Below are 23252 nucleotides of genomic sequence, written 5' to 3'. Positions count from 1 at the left end.
CTGAGAATATAAATTAATTGGCAGTACTATTTATCTCACTTTGGCTAACTGATAGATAGATCTCTCTACCCTTTAGTTTGTAAACACCTCTTGGTATTTTTCTGATCCCACTTTCTTCTAGCTTTTGCCTCTGATCACATAATACACGCACACACGCGCACACACACACACACACACACACACACACCCTACCACTGCCACCAAAGTCTACACTTACATAACATGACATTGTGGGGCAGAATGGACAGGATTTGGTAAATGTGGCAGTGATACCTGTTTTTGTTTTTAAGCAATTAGGTAAATACAAATGAAGAAATATGCTAAGGGTTTTTTCTTAGATATTTATTCACTTAATAAATATGTTTCCGGGGGTTTTGTTTTGTTTTGTTTTAGTGTCCACTGATCTTTCTCCAATCCATTCCTATCTTTCCATCTCCCCTGCACTCAACCGAACCAGGGTTGGCCTTAGGTCAGGAGGGAAGCATGGATATTGGAGCCAGACAGAGCTGGGTTTGAATCCTGGTTTACCACTGATGGTGTTACCTGGACAAGCTATCTCATTTCCCTGGATCTCAGCCTCCTTGTTGGTAAAATGGAGCTTGATGTTTTGAGGATTAGATGAAATATTTTTTTGAAAATGCCAGTCATAGTGTCTCTGTCACTGTGTAGATGTTCAATGATACACTAATCCCATCTGCCTTCCATGTCTACTGAATTTTCTTTTATACCCCAGACCCTGCCTCAAACTTCACCATGTTCCCTCCCTGTCATCCTTGATTTTCATCTCAAATGCTTCTCCAGGGAGCTTTTCCTTAAGTCCTGGACTAAATTAGGTGTTCTTGCTGTTTGCTCTGTGGCAACCTGTGTTTGCCTTTCTGCAACACTCATCATGCTTGAGATTATTCATCCAACCTGGATCTGACCTCTAGACTGAAACTTACACAAGGGCCAGGTTCACTAGGATGTGCATCAATTATGAGATGCACTAGCAAATTTCTTATACCATTGCAGATTTTAAAAAGGAAGAAAAACGAACCAACTCAAATGTCCATCAACAAGAGAATGGATAAACTCTGATACATTCACAGTGGAATACAATTCAGCAATAACAAGGAGCAAACTACTGGGATTATCTGACAACGGGGATGAGTCTTAAAGACATGTTGAATGGAAAAAAAGCAAGAGACAGAAGAGAATGTATTGTAGGATTCAATTTATAGGAAATTTAAGAGCAGGCTAGAGTCACCTAGAGTGATCAAAAGTATATCAATGGCTGCCTTGGGCTGGGGTGGGAGGAAGGAATCGACTCCAGGGGGGCAGGAGGGAACTTTTTCAGATGCTGGAACTATTCTCTTTTTTAATTGGGGTGGTGAGTGGTTATGTGGGTGCATACATTTGTCAAATCTCATTAATCTGTAGACTTAAAATGTTTGCATTTTATTATATGTAAATTATATTTCAAAAATTTGATTAAAAAAATAAACAAATGAGGGGATCCCTGGTAGCTCAGCAGTTTAGCACCTGCCTTCAGCCCAGGGCATGATCCTGGAGTCCAGGGATTGAGTCCCACATCAGGATCCTCTCTCTGTGTCTCTCATGAATAAATAAATAAATAATCTTTAAAAAATTAAAACAAAATAAATAAAAGCACAATTAAAGAAGGGGAAAAAGAAAGGAGAGAACAAACAAACAAATGAAAAACAAGGTAAAGGAAAAAGGGCAGCAAGCTTGAATTCTCCCTAGTAAGAGGTTGACTTCAGTTTCTGAGTTAATGTGGCAGTTAGTGGAAACCACTGTTCTCATTGCCACAAGAAGATAAAAAGATAAATGACAAAAATAATATTTTTCAAAGACACTGAAAAGCCATGGAAATAAGAGTATATGGACTAAAATTCCATAGAGGGAAAAGTCCTTTCTAGAAATTATAAAAGCCAACAGACAATAGAATAACGTCTCCGAGCACTAAAAAGCAAAACAAAAATCCTGCCCACCTCTAGTTCTGTAGCCAATAAAAATATCCTTCAAAAATGACAGCAAAATAAAGACATTACAGACATACAAAAGCTGAGGGAATTTGTCACCAGCAATCCTACATCACAAGAAATGACTAAAGCAAGTCTCCTAGCTGGAAGAAGTTGATCCCAAATGGAAATAGGGGTCCATGAGAAATAATAGAGACCAGAAAGAGTAAATGTGCATTCACAGTGTTAGAAAATTGACTGTTTAAAGCAATACTAGTAACTATGTCTTATGGCTTTACATAAACATAGGAAGAAAACCACTAACTGTAATAAAAAAGTGTTGACAAATCTGACTTCATTAACAACTATGGCTCATCAGTTGGGCACCATTAAAGGAATAAGAAGAGCCTGGATGCATTCAAATTGGCAAAGAAGAAGTCAAACTCTCCCTCTTCGCCGATGACAGGATACTCTACATAGAAAACCCAAAAGCCTCCACCCCAAGATTGCTAGAACTCATACAGCAATTTGGTAGCGTGGCAGGATACAAAATCAATACCCAGAAATCAGTGGCATTTCTATACACTAACAATGAGACTGAAGAAAGAGAGATTAAGGAGTCAATCCCATTTACAATTGCACCCAAAAGCATAAGATACCTGGGAATAAACCTAACCAAAGAGGTAAAGGATCTATACCCTAAAAACTATAGAACACTTCTGAAAGAAATTGAGGAAGACACAAAGAGATGGAGGAATGTTTCATGCTCATGGATTGGCAGAATTAATATTGTGAAAATGTCAATGTTACCCAGGGCAATTTACACTTTTAATGCAATCCCTATCAAAATACCATGGACTTTCTTCGGAGAGTTAGAACAAATTATTTTGGGATTTGTGTGGAATCAGAGGGGACCCCGAATAGCCAGGGGAATTTTAAAAAGGAGGGCCATATCCTGCCTTTGCATCACAATGCCAGATTTCAGGTTGTACTACAAAGCTGTGGTCATCAAGACAGTGTGGTACTGGCACAAAAACAGACACATAGATTAATGGAACAGAATAGAGAACCCAGAAGTGGACCCGGAACTTTATGGTCAACTAATATTCGATAAAGGAGGAAAGACTATCCATTGGAAGAAAGACAGTCTCTTCAATAAATGGTGTTGGGAAAATTGGACATCCACATGCAGAAGAATGAAACTAGACCACTCTCTTTCACCATACACAAAGATAAACTCAAAATGGATGAAAGATCTAAATGTGAGACAAGATTCCATCAAAATCCTAGAGGAGAACACAGGCTACACCCTTTTTGAACTCAGCCACAGTAACTTCTTGCAAGATACATCCACAAAGGCAAAAGAAACAAAAACAAAAATGAACTATTGGGACTTCATCAAGATAAGAAACTTTTGCACAGCAAAGGATACAGTCAACAAAACTAAAAGACAACCTATAGAATGGGAGAAGATATTTGCAAATGACGTATCAGATAAAGGGCTAGTTTCCAAGATCTATAAAGAACTTCTTAAACTCAACACCAAAGAAACAAACAACCCAATCATGAAATGGGCAAAAGACATGAAGAGAAATCTCACAGAGGAAGACATAGACATGGCCAACATGCACATGAGAAAATGCTCTGTATCACTTGCCATCAGGAAAATACAAATCAAAACCACAATGAGATACCACCTCACACCAGTGAGAATGGGAAAAATTAACAAGGCAGGAAACCACAAATGTTGGAGAGGATGTGGAGAAAGGGGAACCCTCTTACACTGTTGGTGGGAATGTGAACTGGTGCAGCCACTCTGGAAAACTGTGTGGAGGTTCCTCAAAGAGTTAAAAATAGACCTGCCCTACGACCCAGCAACTGCACTGTTGGGGATTTTCCCCAAAGATACAGATGCAATGAAACGCCGGGACACCTGCACCCCGATGTTTATGGCAGCAATGGCCACGATAGCCAAACTGTGGAAGGAGCCTCGGTGTCCATCGAAAGATGACTGGATAAAGAAGCTGTGGTCTATGTATACAATGGAGTATTCCTCAGCCATTAGAAATGACAAATACCCACCATTTGCTTCAACGTGGATGGAACTGGAGGGTATTATGCTGAGTGAAGTAAGTCAATCGGAGAAGGACAAACATTATATGTTCTCATTCATTTGGGGAATATAAATAATAGTGAAAGGGAATATAAGAGAAGAAATGTGTGGGAAATATCAGAAAGGGAGACAGAACATAAAGACTCCTAACTCTGGGAAATGAACTAGGGGTGATGGAAGGGGAGGAGGGCGGGGGGGTGGGGGTGAATGGGTGACGGGCACTGAGGGGGGCAGTTGACGGGATGAGCACTGGGTGTTATTCTGTATGTTGGTAAATTGAACACCAATAAAAAATAAATTTATTATAAAAAAAAGAAGAGCCTGGATGAATATATATATATATATATATATATATATATATATATATATATATATACATGTGGCAAAGGACTCATCTAGAATATATAAAGAATTCCTACAAATCAATAATAAAAAGACAAATAACCCAAATGAAAAAAGAGAAGACTCAGATACTTCACAAAAGAGGACTCCACATGACCAATCAACATTGGAAAAGATGTTCAACATCATTACTCATTAGGAAAATGCAAATTAATGTCACAATCAGCTCTCCCTACCCATCTACCAGAATGGCTAAAGCTTAAAAGGCTGTTTTGATGAGGATGAAGAGCAACTGGAACTCTCATACATGGCTGACACTTTGGAATGTTGGTGATTTCTGATAAAACTAAGCATACCCCTATTCTGTGACCCAGCAATTCTTAAAACAATTGTGCATATATATGTTCACACAAAAGACATAAAAGAATGTCCAAGCAGCTTTGTTCATAATAGTCCCAAACTGGAACCATCCTATATATCCATCGATGGAACAGTGTATAAATAAACCATAGTATGCAAGCAATGCAACACTACCCACCGATAAAAAAGAATGGACCACTGATAAGTTGCATAGATGTAATGGTAGCAAAAGAAGTCAGATGTAAGAGAGAACATGCTTTACGATTTCCTTATATGAAGTCCAAGAATGAGAAAAACCAATTTCTGGTGAAAGAAGCTAGAAGAACCATTACTTCTGAATGAGGACAGTATTGATAAGGAAGAGACTTGAGAGCATCTTCTGGGATGATTAGCATGCATGTTTCCTATCTTGATTGAAGTGATGGTTACAAGGTATACAGATATGTAAAATTTAATTGAGGTGCAACTTAAGATTTAAATAGTTTACTACATGTACTTATACCTCAACAAATAATAAAATAAAATAAAATAAAATAAAATAAAATAAAATAAATAAAATAAAATAAAATAAAATAAAATAAAATAAAATAAAATAAAATAAAATAAAATAAAATAAAATAGGGATCCCTGGGTGGCGCAGCGGTTTGGCGCCTGCCTTTGGCCCAGGGCGCGATCCTGAAGACCCGGGATCGAATCCCACGCCGGGCTCCCGGTGCATGGAGCCCGTTTCTCTCTCTGCCTGTGTCTCTGCCTCTCTCTCTCTGTGTGTGACTATCATAAATAAATAAAAAATTAAAAATAAATAAAAATAAAAATAAATAAAATAAAATAAAGTATAATATACCCCCTTTTCCCTCTTCTCATACTTCCTACAGTCAATCTTCAGGTCTTTTTTTTTTAAGTAAGCTTCAGACCTAATGTGGGGCTTAAACTCATGACTCTGAGATCAAAATTTGCATTCTCTACCAGCTGAGTCAGACAGGCACTCAACTTTCAAGTCTTACTAAGTAAAGACAAATATATATATATATATATATATATATATATATATATATATATACACAGATGGGTAGATAGATTACAGACGTAGCTATATAGAAATTCGAATAAACATGGGATTATAATTTTGGCCACTGTTCATATGTATTTTCCCAGGGCAATCTCCAGTTATATATGTTGTCCCAGCATAATTAATTATATCCTTCACCCTGTTAAGTGTCCAGTTTGGGCAAGAAATCACATGTTCACACTCATTATAATGTACATATAGCAATCACCCCCCCAACTATATACATAATGGCCATCTTTTCATGTCTATACATATGGATCTACTTTATTTATTTTAGAGGCTGCAAACTATTCTGTAGTATGCGTGTATTTGACTCTCCTATTGATGTAGATTTCAGGTTGTTTCCAGTTTTAAAAATAATATTGATGCTGGTTGGAGTAGATATTTTCTATTTTTGCCTTTACAGCATTTGGGTTGCCTTCTTTGGATCAAAGCATCTGAATTTTCTTCTCAAGAATTTACCCTTCCCCCACCCTCAATACGGGTGTGGGTGACACCACCACCACCCCCCGCCCCGCCCCAGTCTGTCGACCCCAGGGATGGGCAATATCCAAGTGGATGGCACTCTTGATGATTCATTTGGGAAAGAGATGCTTTTTTTCCCTAATGTTATTACACCAGAAGAATTTGAGCCTGGAGCTACTGATGGTCATTTTGAGACACAATGGAGAGTTTTTGCATTAGAATAAAATCAGCAGGGATGAAAGTGGGTACAGTGAATATAGGTAGGCAGATTCCTGATGACTTTGTCTAAGCTGGATCCTGGTATAATGGAAGCCATATCCCCTGGAGTTTTCTGTAACGTGAGTCTTAACACCTCCTCACCTTTTTATTTGCTTGTGCGAGTTTGAAGAGGGTTTTGTCACTGGCAACTAAAAGATTTCTGACAAAAGCTAACTATGATAAGCATCCTTCTGTGTGCGTGTGTGTATACTCAAGAACATATGTGTGTGTGTGTGTGTGTATATATATATATATCCAACAATATATGTATATTTTGAATATATACACATATATTCTGAGAACAGTAATTATTGGAACATTATTTTTTTATCTAAATTCAATTAGCCAACATATAAAATATCATCAGTTTCAGATGTTCAGTAATTCATCAGTCGCATATAACACCCAGTGCTCATCACATCACGTGCCCTCCTTAATGCTCATCACCCAGTTACTCCATCCCCCCAACCACCTCCCCGTCAGTAACCCTTAAGTCTTTTTCCCATAGTTTAGAGTCTCTCATGGCTTGTCTTTCTCTCTGATTTCTTCCCGTTCTGTTTTTCCCTCCCTTCCCCTATGATCCTCTGTGCCGTTTCTTATATTTCTCATATGAGTGAAATCATATTGAAAATTGTCTTTCTCTAATTGTCTTATTTCACTCAGCATAATACTATAGAAACATTATTGTAAATCAATACCAAAAGTGAAATGACTGGATAAAGAATCTTAATGTATTTGAAACTAAGCTCCAAAAATGTACAGATTTTCACCTCCGACCTGCACTGTTTGAAAGTGCCAGTTTCCCCACACTTGGCAGGGGATCTTAGATGTATGTGACAATGAGAAAGTGAGCAAGAGAGTTGGACAGACACTTCACAGAAGAGTGTATCCAAATGGCCAATAAACCTACAAAAAGATGTGAACCTCATTTGGCATTAGGGAAATGCAAATTAAAACCACTAGGTGATACCACTAAACACCCACTCAGATAACTAAAATTAAAAAGGACTAACATCCAGTTATAAAATAACAAGTCATGGGGATAAAAAGTACAGCATAGGGAAGATAGTCAACAATGTTGTAATGATAATGATATCATATGGAGACAGATGGTGACAACACTCATTCGTGATGAGCACTGAGTGATGTATAGAATTGTCAAATCACTGTGTTGTACACCTGAAACTAATTATAACCCCATACTTCAATTAATGGGGGCAGGGGGTGCTTGAGTGGCTCAATCGGTTAAATGTCTGACTCTTAATCTCAGCTCAGGTCTTGATCTCAGGGTTGTGAGTTCAAGCCCCATGTTGGGCTTCATGCTGGCATGAATCCTAACTTGGAAAAAAAAAAAAAGAGACTCAAGATACCAAGATTATTGAGGATGTGGTACAGCTAGAACTCTAATACACTGCTGGTGTGGATGTAAATGGCTACAGCTACTGTGGATAGCTGCATTGGTGGTTTCTACTAAAGCTGAAAATATATACATACCCTGTGGCCAGCGATTCCACCCATGTGCACATACCTAACAGAATCTGCACATTTTTTTCATTATAGGACATGTACAAATGTCAGCGTTTTTGTAATAGTCTCATCCCTTCTTTCCTCCCCCCAAAACAACACAACTCAAAAGTCCTTCACCAGGTAAGTGGATAAATTGTGGTAATTAAGACAGTAGATATTATACAGCAATAAGAATGCATATCTGATAACTACACATGAAAACATAAATGAATCTTATAAACATAATACAAATGAAGCCAGATCCGAAAAAGTAGATACTATATGATTACATTTCAATGACATTTTAAAAACAGGTGACCCAGGGGCGCCTGGGTGGCTCAGTCAGTTAAACATCTGCTGTTAGTTCAGGTCATGATCCGGAGGTCCTGAAACCAGGCCTATGTTGGGCTCCTTGATTCATGAGGAGTCGGTTTGACCCTCTCTCTGCCCTTCCCCCTCTTGTGCTCTCTTGCTTGTGTTCTCTCAGATAAATAAATAAAATCTTACTATATATATTATTTATATATTATATATATTATTATATATAGTATATTATATATATATATATATATATATAAAGGTAAACCACACTGATGGTAATCAAAATCAGGAAAGTGATTACTACTGGAAAGAAGGGCTTATGTCTGGGGGTTAGTTTGGTGGGGTTTCTGGGGCTCTGGTAAAACTCTATACCTTGACTTTGGTGAAGAAGTTGCATAGATTCTTTTCACTGTAAAATTTCATCAAACTGTACACTTATATTTGCATACTTTTTCTCTGTATATGTTATGCTTCAATAAAAAAAGTATTCTTTGTTGTTTTTTTTAAAGCATCCAGGTGAGAATAAAATGATTTGGGAAAAATCTAATAGTGGGAAAAGACTTCAGAACACACAGGTGAATGCTAGAAACTCCAAAATCAGTCCTGACACAAGATGCTACAATGATGAGAGGCCAGTTCTTTAGGCCTTTGTTACAAACCCAAAGTGAAGCATCTTATATATCTCTCATTTGCATTGCCAGGAATTTAATCTCTGGACAGAAATAGGAATGAAGTGAAAAAGGAATCGGGAAGCAACAAAGGAGAGAAATTTTGGGAAAGCTGACCACAGCATATTGTATCTGGGGCTTGGTATTGTATTGTGATTAGACTTGAGAGAGAGATGTTCTAAAAAAATTTGGTGGAAAGGTTGATATGAACTCATGGCCAAAGGCTCTAGAAAGAAACATGGCACTGGATGGGTAGGGACTCTGGAAAATAAAATTTTGAATGAAATGAATTAAATGGAGAATGAATGAATGTGAAGGACATGAAAGGACTGAGTGAGCAAAGTTCTGATAACAAAGCAAGGGTTGGGGGCGGGGGGCGGCGGGCAGCATTTAAGGAAATCTAGTCTTCTATAAAGCACTAGTGACCTGAGATAGTCAAAGAAATTTCACCAAAGATGGCAAGGAGGGCGTGTTCCTAGAAGTGAACAGGCTTCTAGAATATTGCCAGAAAACCTAAAGGCAAGGAGAAGTGGTAGCTTAAAAGAATATGTCCCAAGAGTAATACATTTTAAATGGGATTTTTATTGTTCAGAGCCAGCAAATGTATAAGGAGATAATAGGTCCACTCTTTGAGGAAGATCTTGAAATAATTTAGTCAACAAATATTTATTGTCTTCCCCGAGGCTGGCACGTAATAGATGTGCTGCAAATAGTTGTTGAATGAATCGATGAATTCAAAGAGCATTAATGGAAGTCCCTGCTTCAGTGACGTTTTCTGTTGGTGGGGACACAAGACCCATGAGCAGGTGTGCGATGGGACCTAGACTATGGAACCCCATAGAGCTGGGGAGGGAGGAGACAAAGGAGAGAGCTGGAGAAAGCTTCTTGAAGAAAAGAAGCTCCTACTCTGTCTTGTTACAATAAGCCCTGAATACCTCTCTGGACCAGGTCAGCATTTTTATCAAAACCCAGGAAGAAAATATAGATCAGATCACATCTAAGTACTGCACCCACCTCTGGTCAGCCCCCTTTGAGACCAGATACTCTGGTTATCTAAGTTATAAGGATCCTAAAAGTAGGAACCACCTTTATCCCTATTTTGCTGATAAGGGAATTGAGGATTGGAGCAAGAGGTGATTTGCCAGGGTTCTACAGCTGGGAAATAGCAGCGCAAGGTTCATCCTCTGCCAGGTGGGCTCCAGAGCCACCCACATTATCATCACATGCTTCTGCTTTGGCTAGACAGCTGGATAGATGCCCTCTAGGACTCTAGGGTTCTGGGTGACGGCTCCTCATCTTCAGCATTTCTCAGAACTGGGGAATCTGTTGGTCTGGATTGCTCTGCTTCCTGAACCTCTGGGAAGAATTCTTTGGCTTGGTTTCTGTTGGCCTGAAGTCTATCTCTATGTGAAAAAAAAGAGGATGTCTGAATGCTTGGTGACCCTGATTGAATCAGCAGCAACGGCACAGGCACACCGGTATATTTGCGCTTTCCACACGACTGTACCATTTCTGCCTTGAACCCGCTGGGCCTTTGTGGCATCTATTCATTTTTAAAAATTCACTTGGGGCCAATAATATGCTTTGTTGCCATCCAGGCTTTGTAAAATGAAGGAATTAGCTGCAATGACATGGCATGGTCTGTATTAATGAATTGTAACTGGCTATCAAGTTCATTATCAAAACAAACCCCCCATTTGCCTGAAGCCCTGTGCTCTGGGTCTAGGTGGAAAGAAAGCTCCTTTTTCTTTGTTAAAGCAGGAAAGCCAAGCTTCAGAAAACGTTGATTTATGCTGAGAGAGCCCTCCACACCCTTCACCGACACAGCATGAATTGTGGTCCTGTCATTTACAGCTGGAGACACCCTCATACTCTTCTGCCTTTGATGTAAAACATTACCTGGGTCACCCTGTTATCAATCTTATCCAACGATCTATTTACCTAAAGTACACAATTACGGAAGGAGCTCCATTACAATCCAGGGCAGACGAAAGAACATTAATGAAACCGTGAGTCTGTGGGATTGGATGGTTTAGCAATTGGTCTGAAATGCTGCCTTCCCCTGGCATCCAAACAGCCACGCTGTCTGGGGCTTTTCTTTTTCTCTTTTTAAACACATGAAAATGTTACAAGAATTAACGAAGCTAAAAGGAAGCGTAGCATTTGTCAGCTAACAAATATTGTTAAAGCATTATGATACAAAGGCAAGAGAAGTGGGGCAGTGGTGGTAGAGACAGAAACAGAGACAGAGATGCACAGCTTCCAAACCTGCAGTGAAATAAAAGCTGCTTTCTGGGGAGTGGTGGTTTTTTATTTTCCCTGAATCGGGCCTGGCTGCTTCAGGGGAGTGTCTGACCTCTGGCCAACATCCCCAACCCTTCATTAAGGGCCCTACCCTTACATTAAATTCAGGTCCTTTAGGTGCCAGAAGTGGTGATCATCCCTCACAGGTAGACAAGGAACAATAGAGTCTGGCTTCCTTTCAAGTCAATTTGCAGTAGGACCGTGTTCTAATACCAAAAGGAAGAAAAAGGACACTGTTTTGTGAGTAACCATGAGACAGCTGCATTTGATGTGACTTCTGTGGACAGTGTGACATTCTCCCCCAGGATGCTCCTGTAACTTCTGATGAGCTCAGAAAGGCTTTGGTGACAAGAAGGATGTGGCTGTAGCAGCAGCGTGGTCTGGAACTGAATTTGGACACTTGAGGATGAAGCCAGGTCCCCATCCTAAGTGAATATTAATAGCTCTGGCCATGGAGCGGAGAGGACAAAACGGGACCTTGGAGCCATACTGGCCTGGGTTTGAGTCTTGGCTTCTCCATCACCCAAGTCACCTTTTGTGTCTGAACTTCATTTTTCTTACCTATAAAATGGAGGTGGTAACACCTCCCTCACTGGCTTCAAGATAATGTTTGTAAATCACTGGGCACATCGTGAGCCCTCAGGACATGGCAGGATAGCAAGGTGTGTTAACAGGTAGGATGGTATAGATTGGGGAGCTAATCTACCCAGGCATCATGCTCCAAACAAGAGAGAAAGAACACCTTGAAGGAATCACCTTCGAGGTAGCCGTAGCAGAATGGGCCCCTCAATCCTTAGCCACTTTGAGAATAGAGAGTGGAAAGGGAGAGAGGGAATTCTGGAGGGATTTCTTCCACGACACCTGCTGGGAGGCTTTGAATCCTGACCCCAAAGGGAGGAGAATGCTTCGAGTCCTTCACTTCAAATGGAATGACAGAAAGGCTTTGGTGGCACTGCTGAAGAGAGGCTGGGGGACTGCTGAGCTGGTCCCTGACCCTCTCCTGGCAAATTCAGAAGACAGAGGACAGGCTAGGGAGTGCTCCTAGGGCTGGGGCTAGGGCTGGGTTAGGAAGTGGTTCCTGTCTTCAAATGATGGCGTGTCAAGCGGATGTAAAAGTTGGGCACTAGATGGGACACGACAGGCGGGAATATCACCCTGGGGTTCTGCCCTCAGTAACTCCCACCAGAAGCCCAGGGGACTCTAAGGTCAAGAGTCTGGGTGGAGCAGACTACTGGTAAACCAGAATCTGGTTTACCTGATTGACAACATGCAGAAAGCTGGAATCATTTGGAAAGCTGCCAGAGAGGACTTCCCAAGGGCCAACAGAAGTGCCTACTGGAGAAAAGTGTGGAGGCCGAAAAAATTAAGGCCATTCCACTTTAAGTTCAGCGTTAGCACAAGTACAGCCATCCCAGGCCCCTGTGAATAAGAGCTGAACTTTACATTCCTTCAGTTACAGGAGCTTACAGCTTGACGTCCTAGAAAGCCCCCTATTAGAATGAGAACAGAGCCCAAGCCAGTGGCAGGAAGCCCTATATTAGAATAAGAACAGAGCTCAATGCCCTTGAAGGCCCCATATCAAAATGTAAACAGAACTTGAGGAATTCCTCCACCCCTTCTGGAGGTCCCCTAGACCAGCCCTTAAAACTAAGCTGAAACCCACCTCGGGGTCCAAGTCTCTGCTCCGCTGTGTCAGGTATACTTGGACCCAAGCTCGAGCTTGTAAATAAACCCTCATGTGTTTGCATCGGTGTCGGCTCCTTGGTGGTTTCCCGGATTCGCAATCTTGGGCACAAGAAAAAGAGCCAGCTTTAGACACCTGCGAGGCCCTAAAAGAATACAGATCTCTTATGGCAATACCGCTGAGAACTTATCTGTTCTCCCTATTGTCCCTTCCAGCCAACACAGAAAGCTAAAGGGAGCAGGGGCCCCTCTGTGGGTAAAGGAAGGGGCATGCCCCACACTGCCCTCCCTAGTGGCAGGTGGCCTGCAGCTGTCCTCCACAGGTAGGAGAGGAAGCACACTGTTCGCCCTGAAGGAAGGTTGAAATGTTGCTTAATATATTAATACCCAGAATCAATGCTTTTAATTTCTGAATCGTGACTGTACCTTGTGACTTGGAGAAACCACGAGGCTGGCTACCACCCAAGGGCAAGCAGAAAAGTCCTAGACACATCATCCATATGCTGGGGCCGCGAGAAAAGCTTCCCCTAGTGAAAATCGTTGAAGGGAACAGGGGAGGCAAAAAAATACATATATATATTTTTTAATTTGTGTTTTGATTAGATCCTGGGCTTCATGCAACAGAAAGGCTGCTTTTGTAATGCTGGTATTATAAAAGATGGGATGGAGGCTTCCCATCCATGCGATGGATGCGATTTTTGGCAATGGACTAGAGAGAAATGAGAGTCCTGTGCAATGCTTGCCAGCTGCCGACTTCAGGGACTTCTGGGGTGACTGGAGTATCCTTGAAACACCCCCTGAACTTTCACTTTGGCCAGTGAGGACAAGTTAGAAGTGAATGATCTATGAGATGTAGTCAGTATTTCTTCTACTTTCCCAAAGCCTATCCTAGTAGGGGGTTTTCCTTCCTCATGCTCCTCTTTCAAGAGTAGGGACATATTTGCCCTCTACCCTCAGAACTGGTCAGGCTTACTTTGCAAAGTAATATATACATAATGTTTAAGGATGGGAACTTTGCAGTCTGACCCAACTTGGGTTTGAAGGCCAGATGGGCCCCTAACTAGCTGTGGGACTCTGGTCAAGTTATCTCTCAGCCTCAGTTGGCTCACCTGCAAAATGGGATAACTAGTGCCCACCTCTTAGCATTGTCAAGTCGATGAAATTTGGTAATTCACATAAGAACTTGGCATGGCACATGGGAAGTACTCTACCAATAATATCAGTTATTGCTAGTATCATCATCACAACTATCTAATATACCACTTATTTAATTTTGAAACATCAGTGTCATTTTGAATCCCATGGTGCATACAAAAGCATACTTCACTTTGCTATCCCCAGGACAACTTTGAAAGAATGATGATTCATGAGACGATAGATTTCTTTCTCAATATGATACCATCTTTCATGACAAAAAAAAAACCGGCATTACGCAAAAAATTGGCATTACACACAACAGAACATGGGGCAGTTGGGATGTACATAAACACCAAGAGTTGAAAGGGTATTAATCATAAATCAATCTCGGTTATTATTCTGGATCCAGTCTTTATGGACATTATCTTGAATCTTCACTAGATTTAATCACATTTGAGAAAATGCAGCATCAGAGAGGTGAAGCAGATAGCCTAAGGTCACAGAGCAGGTGGCAAACAGCAGCAGAACCAGAATTCAAAGCTTGGGTGATTCATGGATCTCATCCTAACACAATCACGCTAAGACATGAGTTTGTCTGGTCAGCCGAGGAAACTCAGAAATTGCCTTTTACTGAGATAATTTAAATTGCAAGCCCTGGAGCTGCAGGAAAGGAGGATAAGGAAGGTGATTTGTTGATTTGAGGTAGGGAGGGACAGGTGAGGAGGGCTAGTTAAGGCATCCGGGCTTCCTACGGTAGTTCCCATGGACCCTGCAGAGAATGTTCCCCAGGCCTGCCATTTTTCCATTCCATTTCCATCCTTACAAGGATGCCAGATTTGTAGCTCAAATTCCTTGGTACCTGTCAACAAGCTTGGCTTCCTGAGTTTTGAAAGGCCTCTTTTAAAAGGTCTAAAAATATCAAAGAAGCAATTTGATTAGTAGAAGATGGGATCAGCTAATAAGCAATAACAACACAGGCAAGTCATGTACTAATTGCCTTTTGGGCATTTTCTTCAAGAGCTCTCCGAAATGCAGCATTTTCGTCCTGTTACTCTTTTGGCTGCCTTTCCCTGAATGCATAAAAATGATCAGCATGAGAGTCATCGTCTTTGGAAATGTCAGTATTTAAATGTTTTAATGCTTGATATTTGGGAGCCCGTGGCTTTGATCTCTAAGTGGGAATATGAAAAGATAGCATTTAATAAGCACTTACTATATAGTAAAGGGAATACTCATAGCCAGGGGCTTTTCTGAACATCATCTCATTGATGCTCCCAATAACCCTATAAAACAGGGACTGTTATAATTTTCCATATGTGGGACAAGAAAATTGAGGCATCAGAGCATAACTTGTCCAAGGTCACACACATAGCAAGTACTAGAATGGTATCCATGTTTGTGGAGCACCCAGCATATGCTGGGGAGGACCTGTGAACAAAATACTTATAGCCCTTGTCCAGATGGATTTACAGTTATCTGAGGGATGTGCTGCCTTAGTTGGTATCTGAAATTATCCTTGATCCTAGAAGAGATGCTAAAGAATATTGAACTTTGGGCAGCCCCGGTGGCTCAGTGGTTTAGCGCCACCTTCAGTCCAGGGCGTGATCCTGGAGACTTGGGATCCAGGCCCACATCAGGCTCCCTGTGTGGAGCCTGCTTCTCCCTCTGCCTGTGTCTCTACCTCTCTCTCTCTGTCTCTCATGAATGAATGAATGAAGGAATGAATGAGTGGATAAATAAATAAAATCTTAAAAAAAAAAAGAATATTGAACTTCTATCCATTGCCAGGCATTGCACTAGTCTCTGGAGATAGAACTGTGAGCAAGGCATGGTCCTTTCCCTCAAAAGCTCCAAATGGTGTGGTGGAACAAATAAACAGGCAGTTATGATGCAGAATATTTTTTTTGGTAGAAAATAAAAAATTCAGTGGGTCAGACCTTGGATTCAGACTGAATCCATTTAACTAGATATTTGCCCAAATTATTCAACCTAATTAAGCTGTTTACGATTATCAACATCTCAGACACATACACCCCAGAACCTCATTCCTCATTAGCTGGCCCTGTCTTCCATTCCATTTTATCTAGCAGGTCTTGGCAGCATATTGACCCAGGATCAAAATATGCCTTTCTTAGAAATGTGGCTTTAATTAGAAATGGCTTATAAATCTTCATTGAAGTGAACATTATTTAGAAAGATGAGTCTAAGCCACATCCAGGGTTCCCCCCACTCCATCCTTAGCTGTGTTTCTCTTCCAGAAAAGCTCACTAGCATATTTTAGCAAGAGCTCAAGAAAATGCAAATGTCCTTGTCTGTGGTCACGGGCACAGTCACATTCTTGTTTGCATTGCCTACAGCTAAAATTGGCACTTTCCTTTTTCCTGCCAGATACTTCTGAATATATGCTTTAAAAATCGAACCAACAGATGCCCCATTTGGAGAGATATTTGTCTGCTTACTGCCCACTGTTACTGCAGTAAACAGACTTATCTTAAGGGCACTGGGTCTCTCCAGTTAATCAGTCCTGGGTTCAAATCCTAACTCCACCACCTTCTTATCTGGGTGTCTCGGGAAGTTACAAAATCTCTCCATACCTCACTTTCCTTCTCTTTGCAAATAGAGGTAATGATAACACCTGCCCATATCATGAGGGGTTATTTTAATAGTGTACACAAAGCACCTCATGCACAACAGATGCTCAGTAAATGACAGCCATTATTTGCTCCCTAGAGTCACATGGCAAGGAATGAACCCCAAAACTGTGAACTTAGATTTCCTTAGGTTCTGCAGATGAACATGAAGAAATCGAGAAAGGTTAAATGATTTGACTAGGTAGTGGGAGAGCTGGGATTGGAAGCCAGCCATCCCTGCCCAGAACTCTGGAAACTGTCCAGAGCTCTGGAAACATCTTGTCATGGAAAATCAGAGGAAAAGGGGCAGGGGATATTTTAGAAGGAGGAAGAAGATGAAGAGCACGACATACTCAAAAACCAGGCTGGCTTCTGAGGAGGGGCCAAGTAATGACAGATGAGGCAGGGAAGTTGGCAGGGACCCGATCCTGCAGAGCCTTTTAAACCTCATTAAAAACATTCATCTTCATTTTTGAGGGCATTGGAGGGCCATTTAATTGTTCTTCAGGGTAATGACAATATCCTACTTGCACTGAAAGAGAATGGGTTGGAAGGTCAAATTGAAGGTAATGAGGGCAGTTGGGGCCAGTAGAATAGTCCAGGCTACAGACAGTGCTACCAGATAGTGACCTCGGGGAAGGAGGCAGTGTTGTGTAAAACACCTGCCCTGGGCAGCTGGTTGGACATAAGTGTTGATGGGGAGGGAAGGGTCAAAGAGGAAGTTTGGGTTTCTGCTTGAACAATTGGGTACACGATAGCATCATGTATTTAAGTTAGGGGAATGCCTCACCATCAACTGGAGCAATGGATTTGGGACTGTGGTAGTTCTCCACTGCCAGGTTCTCTACCAGGGATGATCTTGCCTCCTAGGGGACATTCAGCAAGATCTGAACACGGGTTTCATTGTCACAACTTGGGGAAGGATGTCACAACTGATGTCTAATGGACAGAGGTCAGAGATGCTGCTCAACATTCTCCAAAGCACAGGACAGCTCATCGGCCCAACATGTCAACAGTGCCAAGATCGAGAAACCCTGCTCTGCTGAAATGCAAAGACTTGAAAGAAATAACACATTGGACCTTTCTGATTATTGAAAGCTTTTCTGAGAACCCATGGAGTAAAATCCTCTCTAATGTGACAACCCCCTGGGATAGAAACCTGGGTAATTTTGTGTATGAAGCGGGAGAGTATGGAATGGTTTATCTACTGGAGCTCTGTGGGGCAGCATTTTGTCATTTTTCCAGGAAAGAACGTGCTCCTTGGGGGAGCGTGGTAGTCCTCTGCCTCCCCTCCCTCCTGTATTAGAAAATAAGTTTTAGCTTTGGTTCAATGTCTTGTATCACCTCAATCTCCACCTAGCCAACGTTGAGGATTCAGACCAGATGGCTTCACTGTGTATTTCTTCCCGTGACAAAACTTATTTCTACCTCTAAACTTCTATGTTTTTTGCTTTTCTTTTTGGTGCTTCCTATTTGCTGTCTTGATTCATGGATATTTCTGAATTTGTTATTCAATGGAATTGTGGGTGCCTTGAGAGAAGATGCCTGCCCCCCCCTCACTCGCAAAATCTGTCATGGTGGGTGTTAAATATATACCTCAGAAGGTGACCCTGCCCATGTCCCAGACTACTATGGGACATTATTCTCTGTCTTTTCTCTGTCCATTCTGTCATATTTCTCTGTCTATTCTAGAGCCCACCATGGACCCTCTGAAGCCCCGACATCGCTGAACCCATCCCAGGAACCATCCCAGCCGTATACTCTTCTCACTTTGTGAAATCCAGAAACCCCGAGGCACTTCCAGGCTTGCAAACTGGTGGCCAGACGTGGCTAATTTTCGAGTTATTAAATAAAACTACCGATTGCATAAATTCCAATTTAGGCAGAGATATACTCGATCAAAATTGAGCTCTCACAAGAAATTTTCTCAGCAGAGTTTGAACACAGGAATTCAGAAGGGAAAAATGCCACCATCTCATGAGAGAAGGTATCCCATTACCAACAATTATGATTTTGCATTTAGCTGTCAGAAAGAGCTCTGAGAAAAATGTGTTGGTTTACTCAGTCCAAGAATGGTTTAATTGGCTTCTCTCATATTTTTGTGTGGGTGCTTACTCGCCACCGAACCCCACATGGATTCTGCAGCTTCTGAATTTCACAGCTCACAGCTGGGTATTTGGAGGGTAGGAGGATGCTGAAAGGGGGTTGGGGAGAGGGCTCCTTCCACGGTTGTGCAAGGGCTTGTCTAACTAACCAAGTTTCTTCAAGCTCCCTGCCCCCAAACGGTGGAACCAGATGGGGGTCATAGGAATAAAGATGGCGCACATTCTACTGTCTCCGCTCTCTCTCTCGTCCTATTATCCCTCTAAGTATATACTTTTTCAGAGTTTCCAGAAAGGTGTCTCATGTAACCACATGAGAAAAAAAAAACCACGTCTTTTTTCACTTCTGTACCCCCAATACCTAGCATCATGGTTGGCACATACAACTATTCATTGAAGGAATGAATGCTTCCACTGAGGGCCTACACCCTTTCCCTGGCCTCAGAGCTCCACTGTCACTGGGTTGCTTGGGACCCCTCAGTATCTGAGTTTTGGAGAAATCACTTGTGAGTCACATTAACTTCTGATTACTCCATGCAGTACCTATCTCCCATACTTTCATCTTTCCTTTTTCCTTGTTTTCCACACTCATGCTAGATACACCCTTTCCCAGGCTGTCTTGTAGTTAGAAAAGGCAGGCAACACTATTCTGGCAAAATGAAACATAAGAGGAAATAGGTAAAGTTCCTGGAAAACCTTTGTTTGCCTCATAAAAGGGACAGACATAGCTCACACTCTCCACTTTCTCTTGGTGCTGGGATATGGGTGCCTGGAGCTGGGGCGGCCATTCTATGACCATAAGGGAAAAAGACCTGCCCATTCCTATATCAGCGAGCTTCTGAAATGATACCAGCAGGCACTCACCTCCAGATTTCTTATATGAGGAATATAAATTCATGTTTGTCTGTATCACTGCTTTTCAGTGTTTCTCTTACTTATAGCCAAAAAATGATCCTAATTGATACAGAGAGTTTTCCTTTTTTCTCACTTCCTCCTGGTTCTCCATGGGATTCAAACATGAGTTGATGGGACTGGGCAGAGAGTTAAATCCAAGAAACTCAAATTATGCTAGGGGCACCCCCTTTTCTACAACAAGGTTTTTAACTGGATCAAGCATTTCTGCCACCAGAATGAACTTTCTCCTGCAAGGCACCTCATCCTTCATGCCCATCTAGTCTTGACCCACTTCTTCCTTTCTACCCTTAAGCTGGGACTTGGCCTCACTAATGATGAGCCCCACTGTGGGACTTTGCAGTTAACACTCAGCCTCTTCCAGATTTCATATCGGGGCTCACACATTCTCAAAGTGGTGGGCAGTGACACTCTTGTCTTGTCGGAGAACAAGGAACACTAGTAATAATTACTGCCATCACTTAATGGGCTGGAGGTGGGAATGCTAAGTGTGTCCTGAGACTGTGCTCAGTATTTCACGTGTGTTATTTTATTTAATCCTTCCAAAACATCGATGCAGTGGACCCTATTATAATTTGACCCATTTCACAGAACCTCCTACCAAAGACTGTCAGAGAGGGGATTTGAGGGCACCTTTGTATAACCTCAAAAGCAGAGCTCCTACCTCCTCACTAAGCTTAGATCACATCAACTACACTCTTTGATGTGTTTCTTCTACCGCCCGACCACCTCCCTATGCGGAGCAGCTGCCTGTTTGCAGCCCAGACAAAGAGCTGGCTTCATTTTGTCCAGCATAGAGAAAGTGCCTATCCCTCTTCCTGTGTCAGGAGGTAATGAACATGCACCTTCCCCACAATTTATCATGAAGGGGAGCTCGCTGTCACATGGACCTGCAATTAGACACAGCAAGATTCACCAAGGCAGGCATTACCAGTCCAAAGCATCAGGGCAGAAAGAAAAACAACAAAACAAAGCAACTTGAATTCTGCAATTGTCTCTTGCAGTTAACAATGGAGCCAGAAGAATCCCTTGGAGAAAGAAAAGGACTGGCTGCTATTTCCCTGGCCTAAGTCATGAGTCGTATAAAAATGAAGGTGCAGCTGGCAGGATTCTTCAGAATTGAATCTCAAGTGGTCAGGAGAGCTTTTATTCTTTCCCGGCCCCCTCCACCCCCACCCCAGCATAATCAGTGATTCAGGGCAGGGGGCGTGGTGTCTGTGATTAGAGGCCGGAGAAATCACCCAGTGCTTAGCCCACTTCCAACAAAGACGGGTGGTAACTCACCACTTACCTCTTCAGGCCACAATTTCTCCTACCTGGATAAGGAGGAAAATCATTTTATGTTTGCAGCTAGAAATGTCTTATGCTAAGAGTCCAGGTTTCTCTTGTTGGGGGGGTGTCTCTTTCTAAAATATGTTATTTCTCCTTTTCTGATTCAAGGCAGCCTGACTCGGTGAACACTGGCTGGACTCCATAGACCTCCTCTAGGCAGTTCTGTTCTCATCACAGGGGGTGGGGGAGCAGGATGCTCAGGCCAAGGTCTTCTCTATACCTGGGATTCTGTTTATTTTGCCCCTTCTTCCTTCCTAGCGGAGAACTAAACCCTGGGGCTCTTCCAGCCTCAGTCTACCCAGGTCCTAAAGGCAGTTAATAACAACAATCTGAGAGAGGATTAAGCAAAGCCATAATGGCTAACAGCGCATGGTATTTACTCTGTGCCAGGCTCTTTTCTAAGAGCTTTTTTACCCATATCAGTTCATCTAATCCCCATAACACCCTATGACAGGAGAGCACTTTTAGCTGTTTCATCTATTCTAAGATGCACGTTTCCTTTCCACATTTAGCATCTCTGAAACTGGGGCACATCTTATCATTGAAAGTAGGTTATAGTTTAATCAGTAGATTTTTTTTTTCTCAGTGGCACAAAAAAAGTATGATGCATCTTGAAATGGAAGACAGATTAGATAAAATGTGATATGCCCGTTTCACAGACATGGAAACTGAGGCTCAGGTAACTCATGTGCTTAAGGCCCTACAGCCTGGTAAGTAGCAAAGTTGGGGTTTGAACTCATGTGGTTTGCTGCAGAATCTTCTCTTTAAAACACTAAGCCTGGATATGAGCAGAGTGCTGAGTGTGATTCCTGGCTGTCTCAGGATCTGCCCAAATTTGGGACATGTCTTTTCTCTCTGGGTGTTTAATGACAGCGAAGTGGAAACTTCAGGCACCAAGAGACAGAGCCTGTCTAAAGGATTCCACAGCTTTATAGTTTTTGCCAAATGCCATTCCTGCATTTCCATTCTAAAACGTGGAGGGGGGTGGTGTGCTATGTGTGTCTCTTTTTTTAGCCCCTTTCAAGGAAGAAAATGTACAGTCCCTGGTAATCTGCACCCTCCCTGCTCCCCCTCCCTTCCCCATGGCTAATCCCATTAGCTTTCTCTTTTGGCTTCCTTGGGAAACAAAGGGAAAAGGAACTCCCTAAAAGATTAGGGAGCCCAATATTAGGGCGAGCTACAAGGTTTCCTCAACAAAAGACATTCAAGCAGAGGATTTGCATATATTATTCATGTTTTTAAAAACTACATGAAGGCATTGTGCAAGGCAGGGTGCCATTGCAACATTCCTTACGATGTAGCACCTTCCATCCTGTGAGAAGGAAAATGCCTAGCTTCGGAGAAATTCAGGACCCTTTTGGGGGTGTCATTACACTAGAGTACAGTGGATCTATAAGTCGGTGGTATTACCATGCAGCCCAGTGTGGCCTCACTTCCTCCTCTGAGAATCCAGCTCCTCCCTCAATTACTCTTCAGTGGACACTTACCTGGCTGCCTGGCATTTGTTATTCTCTATGTGACACACCCTGCCTCCAAATAATAGCTTTTAGCTATCTGAAGCCAGTGACTGCACTTACACCTTCTTTTTGTAACCCCCTGTTGTGCATGCTAATCTATCACTGCCTGATTTAGCATGGGAGGGCAGGAGCGCTTGATCCCTGGAGACAGAGAGACCCAAGTTCAAATCCATTCCCTGCTGGCCAGTGCCCTTGGATAAGGGATCTCTTCTCCCTGGGCCTCCATCTATCTTGTGAGGAGGTAGCAGCTCATCCTGAAGTGTAGATGGCACTGAAAGCTCTAGGTCAAAATCTGGCAGGTGGTAAATACTCAAGATATGCCAACTATTACCATTGCTACAACAGTGCTGTAATTGTTACCAGTTTGACACCAGAAGGTGATCCTAATCTGTATGGATTTTCTTGTGGTTTGTCACTTTCTAGTTAGCCTTGTTTAGGTTAACCAATGCTTTACAACAACTCTAAAAAGTTGCAATTTCTAAAAGCATGATAATTCAGATGTGAGCCAGTGACACCCTAGAGTCTTCATTATTTCCTAGAAAGTGGGGCAGGGGCAGCGGGATTTCAATGAA

General features: G+C 42.0%; 1 protein-coding gene across 7 annotated transcripts in view; it reads right to left on the bottom strand.

The window, feature by feature from the left end:
- The window catches only part of CCDC60 (coiled-coil domain containing 60), a 184345-nt gene that overhangs the window by 158693 nt on the left and 2400 nt on the right, over positions 1–23252 (bottom strand). Inside the window, exon 2 of one of the 7 annotated variants that reach the window (XM_077875872.1) lies at positions 13477–13577. The exons of the other annotated variants lie outside the window; for them this stretch is intronic. The gene's annotated coding sequence lies outside the window, so the exon portion shown is untranslated. The remainder of the gene's footprint in view (positions 1–13476; positions 13578–23252) is intronic. 7 annotated transcript variants of the gene reach the window in all.

The sequence above is a fragment of the Canis aureus genome, chromosome 27, assembly GCF_053574225.1.
Source record: "Canis aureus isolate CA01 chromosome 27, VMU_Caureus_v.1.0, whole genome shotgun sequence".
Lineage (NCBI taxonomy): Eukaryota > Metazoa > Chordata > Mammalia > Carnivora > Canidae > Canis > Canis aureus.
The sequence above is the reverse complement of the archived record's forward strand: the minus strand, read 5'-3'. Positions and strand labels throughout refer to the sequence as shown.